Source organism: Mauremys reevesii, linkage group 14, assembly GCF_016161935.1.
Source record: "Mauremys reevesii isolate NIE-2019 linkage group 14, ASM1616193v1, whole genome shotgun sequence".
NCBI lineage: Eukaryota > Metazoa > Chordata > Testudines > Geoemydidae > Mauremys > Mauremys reevesii.
Window position 1 is genome coordinate 42,800,062 of NC_052636.1, and position 20,550 is coordinate 42,820,611.

General features: G+C 49.1%; 1 long non-coding RNA gene and 1 pseudogene across 1 annotated transcript; one reads left to right on the plus strand and one right to left on the minus strand.

Moving 5' to 3' along the window:
- The window catches only part of LOC120381647, a 438,779-nt pseudogene that overhangs the window by 170,470 nt on the left and 247,759 nt on the right, over positions 1-20,550 (minus strand).
- On the plus strand, positions 10,826-14,359 carry LOC120381649. Its single transcript, XR_005588120.1, has 3 exons — positions 10,826-10,942; positions 12,734-12,841; positions 14,018-14,359. It is a non-coding gene; the product is annotated as an uncharacterized LOC120381649 (long non-coding RNA).

The following is a 20,550-nucleotide window of genomic DNA, read 5'->3' on the forward strand; positions in this document are numbered from 1 at the left end:
AAAACTCGGAGCCTGGAGCATCCAGCCCCCCAGAGGAGCTGACCTGGGGCCCTCCTCCCTCCTTCGACGGTGGTACGCGGCCAGCCTCCCTTTCCTGGGAACACTGCCCCTCGTCCAGCTGGGTCTCTACCAAGTTAATCTGGTGTGAGGTCGGTCTGCTCAGTCTGTCCTTGAGCCTGGGGCACTGGGATCGTATGTGGCCCCTCTGGCCACATTGATAGCAGCTCATGTCCCCTTGGTCCCCTCGAATCGTGCGGTTGTCCCTGACGCTGGGCGTTCCCCTTGGGAGGGGGTTCTCCCGATTCCCCCTTTGGGTGGTCCCAGGATGACTCTCTCTGCATCGCAGCGGGCCTCTTCCTTTGGGGCTCCTCCCTGCCACCCCCCGACCGGCTCTTCACAAAGTCATCGGCCAGCCGCCCTGCATGTTGCGGGTTCTCCGGCTTTTGGTCCCTCAACCACAGCCTCAGGTCGGATGGGCACCGCTCATACAGTTGCTCCAGTAGCAGCAGTTTAATCACGTCCCCCTTCGTCTGGGCCCCATCTGCCCACTTGCTGACGTATCCCTCCATGCGGACGGCTAGTTGCAGATAGGAGACCTCAGGGGTTTTATACTGACTCCGGAACCTCTCCCAGTACATCTCAGGAGTCAGCCCAAACTCGCGCAGCAGGGCCTGCTTGAATAGTTCGTAGTTCCCTTTCTCCGTCTCTTCCAGCTGGCCGTACAATGCCACGGCCTTGGGGTCCAGTAAGGGGGTGAGAACTCGGAGCCTGTCCACAGGATCTAGCTGGTGCAGCTTGTAGGCCATCTCAAAGGCATCCAGGAAGTCATCCATGTCCTTCCCCTCCTTACGCTGGGGCAGGATGCACTTATCAAAGCTCTGCGCAGTCCTGGGCCCCCCCTCACTCACCGCAGCCGGGGACTCACTGCCCCTCAGCCTCACCAGTTCCAGCTCATGATGATGCTGTCTCTCTTTCTCCTCCCGGTCATGGTCTCTCTGTTTCTCACGATCCTCCAGCTCTCTCAGTTTTAGCTCCTTCTCCCATTCCAGCCGCTTCCGCTCCACGGATGCCGAGCGTCACCGGGACGATCCCCTGCTGGGGGGTGAGCTTCGCCGGGAGGATCCCCTGCTGGCCGGAGGGGTCACAGTGCCCTCGGTATTCACTGGGCTCCTCCCCGCCCTTCCCCTAGGCATAGGGATGGGGGGTCTCAGGAAGCCCTCAGCTGCCGGCTGACCACTCCCAGCTGGGACAGACACTGGGGCCTGCGCTGCATCTGCCAGGCTGCTTCCCTCAGACACAGGGATCAGTTCATTCAAGTGGTCTCCCTCCTCCAGCTGGGCAATCAGCTGGTCCTTGGTAAGCCTCCCTCTGCGCAGCCCCCTCTGCTTGCACAGCTCCACCAGGTCGCACTTACGCCGCTTGGCATACATCTTCCTGCTGGCCACTCGCAGGCCGGGGTGCTCACCGCTCCCCACGGTTTCCAGGGAGACCCCTAGTGCACCAGCCCTTCTTGAGGTCACCACCTCTCTGCCAGGGTCGAGCCGCAGACTCCTCCGCCCCTGGGACCGCTCGCTGCAATCCCCTGGGGGACCCTGTTACTGCAAATTCTTTCTCTCTGGTCACACACTCCCAGGGGTTAATTACCCCTAAAATTGTCCCTTTCTTTTACTGCTCCCCAGTCACTTACTGCAGGAAGCGCCGTCCGTGGGGGTGCAGTAAATCCCACCTGCCACCAGTTGTCACGGAGTGTGGGAGAGTCTGGTCCTGCACCCCTCTTCCTAGGACTCACAGTGACTCTCAGCCAGCCAGTAAAACAGGTTTATTGGACAACAGGAATGCAGGTTACAGCAGAGCTTGGAGGCACAGCCAGCACCCCTCAGTCAAGCCCCTCTGGGGTCCAGGAAGCTTAATCCCCTAAATTCCAACCACCCAGCCCAAAACCAAAACTAAACTCCCCTCCCTCCAGCCGGCCCCTTCCTTTGTCCACCTTCCCGGGCAAAGGCGTTGACACCACTCCCTGGCTCAGGTTACAGGCTGAGCACTTGTCTCTCACCTAAAGTAATCCCCGGCTCTCCCATCCCCCCCACACACAGCCCCTACTCCATCACACCTTCTCACACTGCTTTGCTGGAGATTCAGCCAGCCTCTTCAGGCCCTGTTATCACCCAACACGACAGCAGGTGGCGCCATACACCCAACTAAGCTACCTGAGTGCTTTACCAAAGAAGCAGTCCCCCAAGTTTCCATACACAAGCTAGAAATCCCTTTACCCTGGGACCAGCACATCCCCCAGTTCAGTCTTTGTTCTGTAGATTGCCACGGACTCGCAGGGGCGAAAGAAAATGCAGGCCTGTTATTTACCAGGCTGCACGTGGCAACAGACTATATTGGTAAGGGATGCAAGGAGAGTATGGGTCACGATGCAAACTGCAGACACACACACACACACACTAAACTTAATCAATTTAAAAGTTTTATTGGGGATAATTACAAGGGGTAAGGGAGCAGCGTAAGATTAGCTAATAGAGTTAATGAAACTTAAAACACACAATGACTAAAATATCTACTAACAATATTTATAAACAAAGATGCAGCATTTAGTAATAACTGATACTTACAAATACAAACCAACGCATAACGACCGGCAAACGTAGAAGCTCTATTTGAAACACGTGAGCTGAGAGAGAGGCTTCGAGGTGATCAGGCTCGGTTACAGGTATACACAGGATACACGGGTATACACAGAATACACGGGTATACACAGGATTCGTTTTCTTTCTCCTCTCCCTGCCTGCACATGGCAGGCAGGCCATAAAGTACCCACAATGACATCATAGAAGTGTCATAGGGGACGGGGCCCAAAACCTGTTTGTGTTTGTTTCTGATTGGCACAAGCGAAGTTAACACCATGTAGGGGAGCAGGTGCCTTAAAGTCTGGCTTCGCCCCCAAAAGGTGAGGAAATGCATATTGTCTTAGAATGTGTTTAACACTGAATGACAAACGAAGAGGCCAGGGCAATACTGGTATGGCAAGTTCTACAGGATGCAGACAGGAACTCATCTCAACATGTTCCTCAAGTGTTTCCAGGAGTTCTCTTGTGTGGGGAATGAGGCCAAGAGATGCCATCACACCCCACCTTATGTAGCTTTTCCATATGGCAGGAACCCTTTGTTCTAAACTCAGTTCCCAGTCCAGTTTGTGGAAAAATACAGGTACCAAAATGGAGTTTAGTGTCAAATGGTCTGGTCACATGCTCTAGCATGTCCTGCTGAGTCATAGTAGCCATGACTCATAGGCTGGCTGAAACATTCACAGGAAGGCTAAGCTCTTCCATGGTCCATTGTCTTTGTTGATGAGCCATGAACACTGTCTGGCTTCTTTGTTATACCTGAAAGGCTCGTTGTGGCTGTTACCCAGAGTAAGCACAGTTGAAATACAGATACAGAGTCAATATCCATAACTTTAGATACAAACATGATACATGCACACAAATAGGACAATCATATTCAGCAAATCATAACTTTTCCAATGAACTGAACATGACGCATCTTGCACAAAATGCCTCATAATTATGTCCTAATCATTTGATAATCATACCACTAGGCTGCATGTGGGGTGTAGTGTCAGGGCCTAATTTCAAGGCACAGGTGTTGGGAATGGAAATTCCCCTCTTTGTGGAACAGGAAATAACCCTCTAGCCATGGCTGTGAAAACTACCCAGACTCCCAGTGCTGAAGCCTGAACCTACTGACACTTGATTAGTTACCACCAACCCCGATCTTTGTGGCAACTGCAAACGTTATCAGTGATGATTTTATATTCTCTTCCAGGTCATTGATAAGAATGTTAAATAACACAGGGCCAAGAACCAATCCCTGTGGGAACCCCTTAGAAAGAAATCTACTCAAGCATGGTTCCCCATTTACAATCATAGTTTTTAATCTATTTAATGTATGTTGTGTTTATTTTTATCTTTCTAGTTTTCTAGTCAAAATGTTGTGCTGAACCAAGTCATATGCCTTACAGAAATTTAGGTATATTACATCAATACTATTAGTTGCAACCAAACTTTTTGATCTCATCCAATAAGGATATCCAGTTAGTTTGATTGGATCTGTTGTCTCTGAACCTTTGTTAATTGGTACTAATTATATTACCCTCCTTTCATTCTTTATTAATTAAATCCATATTCGCTGCTCCATTATCTTGCCCAGTATCAGACTAACACTCTCATAATTAGCTGGGTCATCTCTTTTACACTTTTAAAATATTGGCACGGCATTAGCTTTAGTCCAGTCTTCTGGAATTTCCCCAGTGTTCCAAGTCCTAATTATAATCACCATTAAAAGTCCACCACACTTCTCCACCAGGTGTTTGAAAACTCTTGGGATACAAGTTATCTGGACCTGCTTATTTAAACATGTCTAACTGTAATAGCTGCTGTTCAACATCCTCGTGAGTTATTGTTGGAATGGAAAGACTGTCGTCGTCAACGTCTTATATGACTTACATCATCCGTTTTTCTCCAAATCCAGGAGAGAAATATTTATTGAACACTTTTACCTCTTCTACATTATTTTTGATAATTCTGCCATTTCCATCTAGTAATTTGCCACTTCCATTGTTAGGATTAATTTTGTACTTAATATACTTTTTAAAAACTTCCTTCTTATTTTCATTAATTGGTCATTGATTTCTGATAGCTTCCCTTACCAACTTTCTACAATTCTGACCTTCTATTCTTTCCTATTGACTTCCCCTTTCTTCCATATATTTTATCTGGAGAGTGGTGGGATTCCTACCAGGGAGCCACCAGCAGGGTCCAGAGACAGCCCCATCTCCTATATTAAGCTCTGGCTAGTAGGTATGTGATAAACGTGAAGATCCTGCCTCCGTCTGTCAGCTGGGGGAGACAGAAGTTCTCTCTTTCCACCCTCTGATGCCTCCTGGCTGCTCTAAGCAAGGTGGGGTGGGACTCTGTTAACATGTGCCTCCCGGAGCTTCCATTTCCCTGGTGCTGCTGTTCCGTGAATAGTGGGGTAGTGAGTGGGGCAGCAGGTATTGAGTGTTGGATTCTTGCTCTTTCAGGGGCCGGTGACCTTCGAGGAGGTGGCTGTGTATTTCACCAGGGAAGAGGGGGCTCTGCTGGACCCCACTCAGAGAGCCCTCTACAGGGGTGTCATGCAGGAGAACTATGAGAATGTGACCTCGCTGGGTAAGGAGTCCTGTCCCCTGGCTTATTAGAAGCTGTGGGGTCTCTGAAGAACCTGAGTAGTAATAACTTTATACCTTTATTTGTCATACAAGTTTCCTTGCTCCCCCTTTTTTTGCCTTATCTCCCACCCACTAGTATCATTTTTGGACATGTGCCTTTTTGGTGCCGTCAGTCATTTTAAAATTGCATTTAATGTATCCTTATTGGATACATTAATAACTGTAGCTTTCATGCCTATTCCTCATTTTAAGAGGAAAATATACCTCCTATAGAATTCTAAATTGAGTAAATAGGTGTATGACTCATGCATGGCTTGTGTGACAGTCAGATGAGCTCCTATTTTGATAGGAGAGCGTATAATGTTGCCATTCAGGACCCCACGGATGAAGGGAGAACAGAGCTGTGGGAAGGGAGGAGAAGAGGGGAGTAGATAATTCTGGGGTGTCAGGACATGGGGAGGGTGTGTGCAGGGTTAGAGCTAAGAAGCAGCAGGGAGGGACGAGGTTGTGAGAGACGAGGAGGGAACACAAGAAGCTCCCAAGGTGCCGGCAGGTGGTGCTGGCTGAGAGTAATGGGAAGAAGTGGAGAGGAGTGTGCAGGAAGGGTACCGAGGAAGTGGCTCAGTCTCAGGTGCTGAAGCTAAGTGGCCTGTCCTTGTGGAAGAGTGGGAGCCCTTGGGGGTCTAGTGCACTCAAGGGGCACTTCCCAAGGACTGTTTAAAAGCCAGGGCATTGCACAGATCCTATGGATCCATGACAGTGCCAGAGGTTCAGCCTTATGGGAAAAATATATAAAACAAGAAAAGGATCTAAATGCGTGTTTACCATCACTCCCTCTCAGTCCTCATGGGAATCCCTGATCTGTTCCAAAGTGTATTAAAACCTTCCTTAAAGGTTTACCTCTTGGTTATCAGGTCATGTCCATTTGTTAGAGGGTTTTCCCTTCACCCTCCCACTTCCCTGGTTCTTGTCACGCAGACAGCAAGCAGCAAATGACCAGAAGTCTGAAGCACAGATAATGCGATGTTTATTGGGGTTATTTCCAAGCAAGCATATTCCACTGCCCTAATGAACTTACACCTAGAAAAAATAATTATGCAGCAGACAGAAACAATTAGAGAACCAGACTGATTAACAAGGTTAAAGTGGTGGCCATAAAGATAAAACAGTACAGAAATGAGGGTTTCACAACCATTGATAAGTGATTTCTTTCCAGACAGGCTGCTATCAAACTAAGTTTTCTTTATCCATCTTAAGATCTGTTTCTTTATCTGGTGGTGATGGGCGCTATCAGGACAGGATCATCTTCCTAACAGCCCAATAGCACCTTATTTCAGTGTGACTGGTTTGGGATGTGAGGATGTGACCCTTCGCTTCCCAGCTTATGGCTGCCCCTGCTGCTTAGCCAAAAGCCTTAGCCTAAGAACAAGGCCTCAGCCTATCCTAGTGAGAGAAGGCCCTTACACAGACAGACTGAGATTTTGATAATTAGCTAGTTACAGGGGTATAAAGACAAAGTGATAAAAATACCCCTACGTTCTTAAAGTCTAGGCTTTACAGGCAGGCCTGAATATCTCTATTCTAACAGTGAGTTCTACCCCTTCCCCCATTCTGTGTCTGTCCTGTCTATTTAGATCGGGGTCGGCAACCTTTCAGCAGTGCTGTGCTGAGTCTTCATTTATTCACTCTAATTTAAGGTTCCGTGTGCCAGTAACACATATTAATGTTTTTAGAAGGTCTCTTTCTATAAGTCTATAATATAGAACTAAACTATTGTTGTATGTAAAGTAAATAAGGTTTTTAAAATGTTTAAGAAGCTTAATTTAAAATGCAGAGCCCCCCCGACCAGGGGCCAGGACCCAGGCAGTGTGAGTGCCACTGAAAATCAGCTCGCTGCCGCAGGTTGCCTACCCCTGATTTAGATTGTAAATTCTTCAGGGCATGGGCCATCTACTATTCTCTGTTTGCACTTTGCCTAGCACAATGGGGACCCACTGTTAGTTGGTCCTTAGGCACTAAGGTAATGAATATGATTTGTTATAATAGTAACTCTCCTGCTACTTTGAGCCAAGGAAGATGGCCTTGGGATGCGTAGCCTTATTTGGGGTGTGTTAGTAATGTTGATTTGATATATCAACTTAATTTAATTTGTATTGTAATTATTTTAATTAATTAATAATACTTAATCATTTATATTAATTAATATGGGTTTAGGCTTGCCAATTTGTTTAATCAGAAGATAAAAGATAAAGATAAAAGTTCATGTTTCGAATCGGGTTCCACAGAATTGATAAAGGGACCTTCGGGGGCATGACAGGAAGCTCACAGGGAGACAGATATAGTCATAAAGACTTTATTAAACTCAATGAAATAGTAAGTAAATTGTAAAACAGGTAGAATTACAGAGTTACAATTGTATTACTGTTGTTCAGGAGATACATATGATGATACAATATTATGTGCTGCAAACTTCGGTTAATATTCACACCCTGTTTTGATAAACTGCTGTTGGCCTCGCCTCTAGCGGTTCTGGTTTCCCAGCTCTTGCAAGGGAAACTAATGCAAAGAGCTGTCAAATCTACTTTGGAATTTACTTTTTAGGTCAACTAAATAATCTGATACACAAATTAAAATAAAGTTTAGAGAGACCAAGCTTAGCCGAGTCCCTTTTGAACTTAAGGTTTGAAAAGAAAATAAGTGCAGCGTATTACTGGTTAATAGCTGTCGTAGATGGATAGCATGAATACGTAGTTGAAGATGGTGAAGTGTAGAGAAGAAGGAGGAGGTCGAGGTGGGGGTGGGGATACCATAGTGAGGTAGGTTACCTCTTTTTATAGAAATAAATGCCGGAAATCCTTCCTCTTATGCCCAAATTTCAGTCTTCCCCCATAGAAATGTTAGGGTACGCTTACTCCATAGGCTAGTATGTATGTGCGTATGGATGGCAGGTGTCTGCGCACTTGTGGGGTACTTGTTCAGTCTGTGAGTGCAACTTTGAAAAATCCCCTTTGCTATTCTTCATTGTCTGTTGGTCTAGGTAAAGGGTCTTAGACCTAAGCGTAGGCACTTTATTTGGGTATAGGAAAAACAGTTCCTTTTCTGGGTAAAAGGGCACAGGATATAGCTATGCTAACTTTGCTTTAGCTTAAAATGCAGGTTTTTGGCCTGTAGGTTTCTTGCATTACAGCCAAATATTTTTTTAATATGAATTAATAAACCTATCACAATACTGTACTTATAAGAAAAGAGATATTGATGCAGGCAAGCAGATGAATCCTGAGAGCTACAGATGTTACTGTCTAAAAATGAGATGGGGTTAAAACTATGGAATATTCTTTGTGACAAGTATCCCACAAATTCCACTGACCTCCCTTGTTTTCTTTGCCTGCAGTAGGGTTTCCAGTTTCCAAACCTGATGTGATCTCGCAGCTGGAACGAGGGGAAGAACCGTGGGTCCCGGACCTCCAGGGCTCTGAGAAAGAAGTGCTCCCGAGAGCTGCCTTTGCAGGTGAGGAATTGGTTCAACAACTCAACAACTGCTTAGGAATGCAGGAAACATTTGGGATGCCCTACAAAGACCCCATGAGCTCTTCAAGTTCAGGATTGTTCCCTGCAGATGTGGAATCATTATGGCAGATGTCACTCATGGCTTCCCTCCTATTCTGACTGACAACTGGCAGCAGGTCCCTCCCTGATCTCACTTTCCCCGAGAGTTATGGTGCAATGAGGACCCAGAACTGATCCCTTCCTCTCTTCTCTGTGGAAGGGTTTGGGGAAAATCAGCACCTGATAGGTTTGATCTCTCCCAGATATATTTTGGTTTCCATTCCTCTCTCTGACATTTCCTTTTTCTCAGGCACAGGGAGTGACCTATGTCTGGATTCTCTCTGTCTCCCATCCGGCGATGGGCTGGTGAGTGAGAACGAGGAGGAGAAACCCCAGCAGGAAGACACTGTGCAAGTAGATGCAGATTGGATGTTATCAGGAAGATCCAAAGGGGATGTTTCCAGGAGTTGTGCACTCCCAGAAAACACAAAAGCCTGTGAGACTCAGCAGAGGCCAGAGGAAAACTACAGTAGCCACTCAGCCCTTATTCCACGCAACAGAATCAACTTGGAAGAGAGACGCTACATGCGCCATGAGCGCGGGAAAAGCTTCAATCAGTGCTCAAACCTTATCACACATCAGAGAATCCACACGGGGGAGACGCCCTACACGTGCTCTGAATGCGGGAAAAGCTTCAGCAAGAGCTCAGCCCTTATCAGACATGAGAGAATCCACACTGGGGAGACGCCCTACACGTGCTCTGAGTGCGGGAAAAGCTTCAATCGGCACTCAAACCTTATCACACACGAGAGAAGCCACACTGGGGAGACGCCCTACACGTGTTCTGAGTGCGGGAAAAGCTTCATTTGGAGCTCAAGCCTTATCGCACATCAGAGAATCCACACAGGGGAGACGCCCTACACGTGCTCTGAGTGTGGGAAAAGCTTCAGTCAGCGCTCACACCTTATCACACACCAGAGAATCCACACAGGGGAGACGCCCTACACATGAGTGCGGGAAAAGCTTTGGGCAGAGCTCAAACCTTATTACACATCAGAAAATCCACATGAGAGAGAACTGTTTTAAATCCCTTGACTAGGGCTGGAGAAAGGTTTTTTGTTTTTGTTTTTTAAATCACATTTGCTAATTCCCACACAGTGATTTTGTACCATCTTCACCGTGGTGTCTCAGCTCCACCAGATCAGTTGCCTGCTTCTGCCTTTTGCAGCTCACCCGTCTTTGGGGTCAGTCCTGTGATCTTTTCTATCAACTCCTTTCCTTTGAGTCGTAGGAGTGTGTGTCCCTCCTGCCAGGAATGTTCGTCAGCTCCAGGTGGGAGAGAGGTTTGATCCCAACAAGCTACACTGAGGCTAAAGCTACCTGTGCCTTCCATCCACTAGGGCTGCACATGGCGTTGGCTGCTCAAGTTAGTGATCTTGGTGTAACAAGACAATTATAGTTGTAGAGCAGATGCAGCCCAGGTGCAGGGGTTGCCATTAGCTTCCCCCTTGACCTGAGCTAAACTCCATCACTTTCCCTAGTCTAAACAAACCCTGAGCATCACGGTTATACTGTTCCCCCATTTCAAAGGCATTGTTAGTCATCGAGTTCACTCTTGGGGAAGAAGTTGTTTCACTCCCAGTTGCTCTGATGTTGGTTCAGGTTGTGCTGCAGAGCAGATATTTTTACTACCATTTTTCTCACTTAAAATATATTGAACTATAACAAAGAGCAGGAACAGGGCAGGGATAGGGGAAAATGTCATTTCACCCTCTGGAACTGTAGGAACGTTACATTTCCTAAGCACTAAGGGGGTTGGAATGCCGCCCCCGGATTTAGAGCCGCTGAAATGGTTCCCACACCCCCCCCACACTTCCGGTCAGGAGGTACATAGATTAAGCGCTGATAAGGTGTGTATTTCTGGAGTACATAGTGCAAAAGCACCAACCAGGAGAGGGGGCGAGATGTTGGCTTCAGTTTGTACATGCGTATAATAGCATGATTTATATAACCACTTATAATAAATAGACGTGGACAGCCCCGTTGGGGGCGGTTCCACGGAAACAGACTGACTGACTCGGCTCCGTCATTACTACATCTGGTGACCCCGACGTGATACCCCCTGCTCATCGGCTGGAACAGCCCCCGGTGCACCGACCTCCGCTAGAAAAGCTTCATTTCGTGAGTATGGGGGGAGATTTGTCAACTCGGCAGAAAGTTCATGCGAAAGAGTTGAGAGCTATTTTAAAACAGGCTGGCGGGCCAGCCTCCCTGAGCCAGTTAGAACAGTTGTTAATTGAAATTAATTGCCAATGTCCTTGGTACCCGGATCGCGGGTCATTGTTGGTAGATGATTGGATAAAAATAGGGGCGACACTGCACGCAGAGCCTAGAGCTGCGGTGCAGTGGCTCCTGCTTTGGCAGCGATGCAAGGAGGCTCTGGAGACAATCGGGATTGGAGCGTCCTCCAGGGCTAGCCTTCTCACCCCCGCGCCTTGGGTCCCCCCCTCCTTACCCTAGGATCTTGCCTCCCAAGCCGCTTCAGGCGGTACCCGACTGCCATGATGCATGCCCGGGTACGGAGGGCACTTCACAGCTGAATCATTGGCTGTCTTCTTTTCAGGCAATGATACAGAGGGAGAAAGAATCAGGGCAGCTCACAGGCCAGGAGATAACGGAGCTACTGGCTGCCTTCCCGGTGACACATCTCCCTGGCAACGCAGAGGGGGAGGTCATAGTGGAAATCACAGCCCTCCCCTATTCTGTTCTCAGAGAGGAGAGGCGAGCAGTTACCGAGTCTGGGTTGAAATCCACCTTTACCCGAGGCATGTTAGAAGGGATTGCAAATGGGTATAACATGCTCCCCCAAGATTGGAAGGATTTTTGTAGGATGCTTTTAAGCCCCGCGCAGTATGTTATTTGGGATAGTGAATTTCAACAGCAGGCATTACAACAGGCGCGGACCTCGGGGGGGATCTATACTCCCGAGCAGTTGTATGGAGCCGGACAGTTTGCTGGCTTACAAGAGCAGGCTGCGAACATTCCTCTCGTTACGCTCCAGGTTGTGGGGCGCTGTGTTTTAAGAGCCCTGTTTAAAGTACCGGAGACGGGGAAACCCTCCCGGTCTTTTACTATCACCCGCCAGAGCCCTCAAGAGTCGTATGTGGACTTTATTAACAGACTACAGGAGGCTATCCAGAGGCAGGTAGATAATTCTGATGCCCAGTGGGAATTAATGAGGAAACTTGCTTATGAGAATGCTAATGCGGACTGCCGCAAGGCGTTGCAGTCCGTTGTGACCAAACAGGAGTACACTCTGGCAGAAATGTTAAAAGCGTGCACAGATGTGGGCACTCAAGTGCATCAGATGAATTTGCTGGCAGCAGCCATGCAGCAGGGGTCCAGACCCCAGGGAAAGTGTTTTAATTGTGGGAAACCAGGCCACTTTAAGAGGGAGTGTCGGGCCCCTGGGGGGGGGGGGCCAATACCGGGACGCAACAGCAGTTCTATAGGCCAAGGTCTATTTGTCCCCGATGTCAGAAGGGTTACCACTGGGCAAATCAATGCCATAACAATCCCCCGCCCAATGCCCAGCCTCCGGGAAACAGGGCACCAGGCGCTCCCCCAGCCCCGGCCCAAAGGTGGGAGGAGGTACCATCTATGACACCCCGGCGGCCACCCTAGGAAGTGCGGGAATTGATTTGTTGCTGCAGGAAGATAAGGAGCTCACTTTCCCCGGGGAGGTGGTGGCGGTTCTTACCCAACTCTCGGGGCCCCTGCCCCCGGGCACGATGGGGTTAATTCTCCCTCGTTCCCATGCCGGAAAATATGGCATTCAAATAGTCCCCGGGGTAATAGACAGTGATTATATGGGACGTATTTATGTTCAGATTTGGGCTCATATGCCAAAACAGCTGCATAGAGGAGATTCATGGGCCCAGATGGTGATCCTTCCCTTCTGTTTGCCCGCAGGGGGAACAGATGTGACCCGGAACGCTGGGGGTTTCGGGTCCACCTTAGCGAAGGCCCATCCTCAGGTGGCAGCGATTACTCAAGCAATAGGACAAGCAAAGTTTAAACGTACCTATTACTGCAACGGTATCCCCCTTGAGGGGCTAGGGGATACTGGAGCTGACGTTACAGTCATCTCCGCTCGGCAGTGGCCGTCCACCTGGGACAAATCCGAAGTGCCAGCCATTTGGGGCGTGGGCGGATTGCAGGCTGCTCAACAAAGCACTCGATGGATTGCCATAACTCCACAAGAAGGGGGAAAAGAGATTCTCCTTAAGCCCTATATTATGGATATTGCTGTGTCCCTATGGGGAAGAGACTTGTTAAGCAAATTTGGATCACAGCTTACTATTAATGATTGAGTTATTGCTGTCCCCCCCCTTTTTTTTTTGGCTAATACATTTTGCTAAGCGGTGTCCTTGACTGAGTCAGTGTTTTGTTTTTTTTTTTGTTTTTTTTGGCTTTTCAGTTAACCCATTCTGTTCTTTTCGGATCCCATTGATAGTCATGTATTTTTTCATCAAAATGCTGAATTTTTAGTGAAGCATTTTATGATTCCCCTAATTTAAGCCCAATGTATTGTTTTAATTTGTAATCATTGTGCACGTTTTTTTTTCATTGCCCCGAATTGGGTGTTAATCCCCGTGGCCTTTTATTTAATTAAATTTGGCAAATGGATGTTACGCTTTATTCCCCTTTTTTTTCCTGGAAATATTTACATGTTACCATTGATATTTACTCTCATTATATTTGGGCCACCCCCCAACGGGGCGAATAGGCCAAACATGTAATTAATTACATTTTTGCTGCGGTGGCCGTAATGGGCCGCCCCCCCGATAGATAAAAACCGATAATGGCCCCGCCTACATTTTTTATCGATTTTCAGATTTCTGCACGCAGTGGCAAATTAACCACGTTTTTGGTATTTTGTATAATTCCACAGGTCAAGCCATTGTGGAATGGATCTATTATACACTTAAAGAGTCCCTGATAAAGCAAAATAAAACAGTGGGGGATGATGGGCCAACCATGGGAGCCAAGCAAAATTAATTGGTGATAGTATTGCTCACCCTAAATATTTTAAATATCTTTCAGAATTTTACAGTCACTGAATGACATTTAAGATGGAAACGCCGCTCCCATGCCCATCTGTCAAATATAGGCAGAGCCCAGACCCTAATTGGTATGGCCCCGTTCCATTGAGAACCTGGGGACGGGGGCATGCCGCTGTGCTTACTCCCACAGGTCCGTTGTGGGTCCCTGCCAAGAACGTGCGACCGTGGCACGATGACGTGGCATCAAGGCCTCAAGAACCCGATACCCGACTTCAATCTGAATCTAACCGAGACCATTCAAGCGTGCCAAGCCACAAAGACGGCACCAAAGGTCACCTGGGGGCAGGTGAAACAACTGACGCAGCAGGCTCAGCAAACGCTGGAGAATAACAAGGCCAAGCCTACCCCCGAGAATTTTACTGCTGCTATTTTTGCTTGTTTGACCGTTAATTCTTGTACCATATTGTTGTGTTGTTTTTGTGTGTCATTGGTTGGGGCCGAACCCGAATTGCATAGCTGCATGCGTTATAATATATGGGCTCGACTTGCGATCCTTGCCAATTAAACTTCCTTTTGTTTACAGCAGGCCCCTGAGATGCATGGCCTGCTGGGCACCTGCCTGGTCCCAGTATGTAAGGCACCAGGCGATGCTGCAGATGCATTGGGGATGTTAAATTTTATGAATGCCACCGAGATTCGATATTCTTCTATGAGCCTGTGGGGCCAAGCCACTTATGTAAAACCCGCGGGTGCCTTGTCCCTTTTCACCCCGTGGGTAGCCAATCATGCCAATTTGACCTGTGCACGGATGGTTAATTGCACACGTCACAAGCCCCCAAAAGGATGCTTGCGGGTGGGTACCCCAGGATGGAATTGTACGCGCTTTCAAAATGTGTCCAGCAATTACGGGCACATCGCGTTACCGGAGGGTTGGTTTTTTACATGTGGTCAGAGGACCTTCAATTATATTCCAGCCAATATTTCAGAAGCTCAATGTTGCCTAAGTAGGCTCACATTGATACTCCCCACGAGGTCAATGTTGACTGATTCCCGCACTAATGAGACCCGTACCCGACGCCGGCGAAGCTCAATTACCATGAGGCCAGAATGTAATGCCCATGTCAGCCTTTTCAGTCAGGCCGAGTACGTTTCTCTGGCCGTTTCCTTGGTGGGTCTCCCTGCGTTAGGAGTAGCCAATCATCAACAGCTCAGTCGATTGGCATGTGCCCTAGCGAAAAATATTAATTATACGTCTGCTGCCTTAGCCTTGCTGAATCAAGAACAGGAGGAGCTTCGTGATGCCATATTAGATAATAGAGCAGCAATTGATTATCTGCTGTTGCTTAGCCATGTGGGTTGTGAAGAGGTATATGACATGTGTTGTTTTAATCTGACAGACAATTCTAAACGGATCCAAGCACACATAGATAACCTCCAAGAATTGGCACAACACATTCAGCAGGACAGGAACCCATCATGGTGGGATAACCTTTGGGCGTGGCTACCATCCATGGGATGGGTCCGAACTGTTCTGCAATATGTTTTGATTGTTACCGCCTGCTTGATTGGTTTTTGTTGCTTAGCTCAGTGTATTCCTAACATAATTGGGCTGTGTTTTACACCCTCTCGGCGCAAACCCCTGCCTACACCCCAAGCCGTCATGTATGCCTATAAAATCCTGAAACATGCGGACCAGACATGGGTCGATAAAACAGAAAAGGAGGAGATGTAGGAACGTTACATTTCCTAAGCGCTAAGGGGGTTGGAATGCCGCCCCCGGATTTAGAGCGGCTGAAATGGTTCCCACACCCCCCCACACACTTCCGGTCAGGAGGTACATAGATTAAGCGCTGATAAGGTGTGTATTTCTGGAGTACATAGTGCAAAAGCACCAACCAGGAGAGGGGGCGAGATGTTGGCTTCAGTTTGTACATGCGTATAATAGCATGATTTATATAACCACTTATAATAAATAGACGTGGACAGCCCCGTTGGGGGCAGTTCCACGGAAACAGACTGACTGACTCGGCTCCGTCATTACTACATAGAACAACAGAAGAAGATGGGGTAAATAAGAGGGATTCCCTTATTCCCCATCACCATCCCAATCCCCTGTTGTGCAGTTGGTTAGGTCAGTATTTTTTCTAAAGGGCTGGGAAGAGGATTCCCTCGTAAATAACTTATAACTAAACAAAGTGCCCATGCATTGGGCTCCCAAAGCCGTTGTGGCCCAGGCCCTGCAGGAAGTGGCTCCTGAAGAGATCTCCTTCCCCATTAGCTGCATGTTGCCTATTATTTGGGAAATACAATCCCTAGCTAGATAGAGATGGGAAACATGGAAGTGACTTTTCTCATCAGCTCACCCCTGGGAGGAGATGCAAATGTGTAGAAAATGAAATCCGTGTTGAATGTGCTGTAGCTGCAGAAAGATACCTGTTTTTAATAGAGACCTGACATTTGGTGTCTTACAGGGATTCTAAGTCGCACCTGAATTTAGTCCCTACTTTAAATCTGTGCCACCAGATTAAAGAAATAAAAGGGCATAGTTGGGGGAGTTGTACCTCACTGCCGCTACTGATCTGTTGTGTGGTTGGTGAAGAATTCTACACCAGAGAAGTGTCAAATTACTCCAAGTAAGGTCAAAGATTTGACAAGAGCTCAGGTAGAAATTGCAGGTACTAGTGGTTGATTTTCACCCCTGAGATGGAAGCTATGGTGACCTGTGGCCCAGGTAAACTATTTTTAGAACCCTGCTCCCTAGTTAAGTGGCATTGGTCACACTCCTGAAGGACGCCATGATTAAATTGGGCACAACTGTCTTTTACCATTTGGATCCAAAGTTAGATGAAGCACAGAGAGAAACAGCTGATTCCTTCAGAGCCATTCCATGCCTCTGGGTCTCAATCTGGCTGCCTTGTTGGACAAGAAGCACTTCCCTGCTGGCCAAACAATGGTAGCCAATGAGGGAATGTATCAGATGCGAAGTTCAGACTGCAGGATACTTGAATGCTGAGTCCAGAGTCTCTGGTTTAGTCTAGGCCTGCACAACTTGTAAAGCGGCGAGGGCAATATTACTCCAAAGAAAACAGCGGAGGGATGAAACCCCCCGGCCTCACTGAACACCACCCCCCAGCGCTGCCGAGCCCCTCCCCGAAAAAATCCCCCCCAAGGGCCACCCGCCCCATGGAAACAAACCCTCCTTCCCTAGCATCGTCCTGCCAAAACGGTGGCATTGAACCTTGGTAATATGTTATAGCGGGCTTCTAAGGTAGTATAATTAAGGTAAAAGGAAAATGTCTTTTTGCTAGAAGTAGAATAAGATCTTCCCCCCACTTTGTAATCAGTTGCTCTGTGGAGTGAATGAGGTGGGACTGAGGAAGGCAGCACCTCCAGACAGCTGCAACCCTTGGAGAGGGGCTGGGAGCCAGACCAGATCAGCAGAACAGGTCAGCCACCGACTCATAGCTCGTCTCCTCAGTCCCCTGCTGCCGGCTCACTAGCCCCTCCCATTCGCCTCCTCATCCCCCCCCCTTCATGCTGCCGGCTCACCCACCCCTTTGCCACCGCCCACCCACTCGCCTCCTCAGCCCCCCTCCCTCACCTGCTATTGTGTCATACAGGAGGCCTGTGATACGCAGGGGGTCAGATTAGATGGTCTAATGGTTTCTTCTGGCCGTAAAGTTGACTAATTTCTGAAAAAACGAGTGTAGCATTAGGAGCAGCGTCTGATGTTTCCCTGTCTAGCCGGCTTGCTGCCTAGAACGAACGCTCCTTGAGTGGGGTGATCCACAGGGAGTAGCTCAAACCTCCAAAGTGCCTGGCCAGGGGCAGGACATTGGCCCAGCAAGGGAGGAGTGTGGCAGTGACATCACAAAGGCCTTTTGCAGGACCTCAGCCTATTGGTCCAAGGTGGTGGGAAGGTGGTGACCTCACAGAGAGATGCTGACATCAGCCAGGCAGGACAGGGGCGAGGGGCCAGGGAAACCTCAGAGACCCCTGTGGCTTTGCTGCAGCAAGTCTCCTTCTCCAGGTCTCTCTTTGAGGACTGAGGGAGTAGTCGGGTTCATGGACGTGAGCGCCAGGAGGAACCTCTTTCGAGTTTTCTCCTTCTCTTCTACTGATTTTACTAGAAAACAGCCGTCCCTGTTTAGAAGGTAAGAGACTCCTGGAGGTTTGAAACCTGTTTAGTCTGATCCATCTGGTGACAGATGAATTCTAGGCATGGAAAACACGAGCTTAAGGAGGTAGAAGTTTATTGCGCAGCTGAGATTTTGTCCCTTAGAATCACTGGGGACATTAGGATTTGTTGTTTTTGTTTCACCTTTTCCTCCATCCCTCCCTCCTTTCTCTTCGTCTCTTGCTTCTTTTGTCCTTTCTCCTGTTCTCCTCCCAACATTAGGAGAGGTGTGTGTGTGTGTGTGTTGCGGGGGAGGTCTATCCAAAAATGTGGGGCTGAAATAGTGCTCGGGCAGTGATCCCCACCAGTGAGCTGGGCCATCCTTTGGGCTCTCTGGTGAGAACCCTCAGCCTCCCATCCTCGGTCTCTACCCTGATTGGCTGAGCAGGGGGTTATTGACAGAGAGGAGACTCAGGTCCTTGTTCTTCTCTTTTAAGACCAAGGAAATAAGTCAGAACCAGTTCTATGTTTGATGAATTTTGCTGCTTCTCTACATTAATGGTCTCTGAGCAGTTCATGATTCTCTCTAACGTTGCAGTTCTCCTCAAATACTTATTGAATAATCCCTGTGCGCTGTTGTTGGTCTGGAGCTCATCTGAGAGCACTTTATTCAGGTCATTCAATGTCTGAAATTCAAGATCCGATGGTGAGTTTGAAAATCAGGGCTCTTGGGTCCTATTCCCAACTCTGCCACTGACTGGGCATGTGACCTAAGACAAGTCAATTCTCCTTTCTCAGCCTGAGCTTCTCTCTCTTTCAAGTAGGGATAATAATGATCCGCTCCTACCTAGCTCAACACACTCACTCTTCCCCAACACACACACAGTCTCCACACTGCAGTTGAAAAGCAGCTGGCAATCTAGTAGGATGCTCATGGAACAATGGGAGAGAGAAACCTGCATCACTGAAAGTGCAGCCATGGAGACACCATACACCAGCCTTGCCTAGCTGGCAAGAACCAAACCTCCACAGAACCACCCTGTGGCTTCTAACCCAGCTCCCTAAGGCCTCAGCCACAACCACTTAACACAGGGGCCGTTCTACACTCTGGTTCTGTTCTCACTGGAGGGTCATTTTCAATTGTTCACTCGGACCAGCTTCCCCAGCACACTCACTGCTGTGCAGCTCTGGACGTGTGGCCATGGCTGAGCAGCCAGAGTTCCTGCCCATTTCCCCACTGGCTGGAGCATGGCTAGAGTGTGTTTGTGGTTAATGACATTGCGTAGATGGTTCATTTCCTGCCTTGGTAATTCAGACAGTCCCTTTTCCTGACATATCTCCAGCACATCAGGCTGGGTCTCCTGGGCAGTGGAAAACATCCCTTGTTTGGCCCTGCCAAGGGGATCGTGCAGAGCTGAGACGTCCCTTGGCTTGGATCAAAGGGGGAGTTGGATGGAATTTATCACACAACCCTCCCTGCTCCCCAGAGCCCCACGGGGAGAAGCTAGAGAAGGGGGAGTCATTCCTCCCCTGGGCTCCCAGAGGAGCTGCTAGGACTCCTTCCTGCCAGCTACTCACCCCTGGATCCATCCTCAGCTCCTGGGATCTTCCTGCTCCAGAGGCTCCAGAGGCCTGGGGTGGGGAGGGCGTCACTGCACCGTCTGACACACAAGGGAGGTTTCTGGAATTGAAGGAAGGAGCAGAAAACGGAGAGGAAAGAAACAGAGAGAAAACGCCTCGTCTCTCCCCTCCCCCTCCCAGCAAGAAATGTTACCAAGGACCCGCGTTAGGGGAAATGGTGCCCTGGGCAAAACTTGTACTTTGGCCCTTCCCCATCGCACCTGGACGATCCCCCTCCCTCTTTACCCCCAGCTCCTGCACTCCCAACCTTTGCACCTCCCCCACCCCTAACTCTGCCCCCTCCTGTGCCCTACCCCCTGCGTTGTGTCCCCTTTGCCCTTAACTCCTGCGCTCCCCTCCTGCCCCCCCTTCACCCCTAACCCCTGCGCCCCCTCCTGTGCCCCCAGCCACTGCCCCTCTCCTGCACCCCAACCCCTGCACCCCCTCATGTGCCACCAGCCACTGCCCTTCTCCTGCCCACCTTCACCCCTAACCCTCTGCACCCCCTCCTGTGCCCCCACCCACTGCCCCTCTCCTGCACCCCCTTCACCCCTAACCCTCTGCACCCCTCCTGTGCCCCACCCACTGCCCCTCTCCTGCCCCCTTCACCCCTAACCCTCTGCACCCCCTCCTGTGCCCCCAGTCACTGCCCCTCTCCTGCCCCCTTCACCCCTAACCCCTGCACCCTCCTGTGCCAGACACTGCCCCTCTCCTGCACCCCTTCACCCCAACCTCTGCACCCCTCCTGTGCCCCCAGCCACTGCCCCTCTCCTGCACCCCTTTCACCCCTAACCCCTGCACCCCTCCTGTGCCACCACACTGCCCCTCTCCTGCACCCCTTCACCCCTAACCCCTGCACCCCTCCTGTGCCCCCAGCCACTGCCCCTCTCCTGCCCCCTTCACCCCTAACCCTCTGCACCCCCTCCTGTGCCCCCAGCCACTGCCCCTCTCCTGCCCCTAACCCCTGCACCCCCTCCTGTGCCACC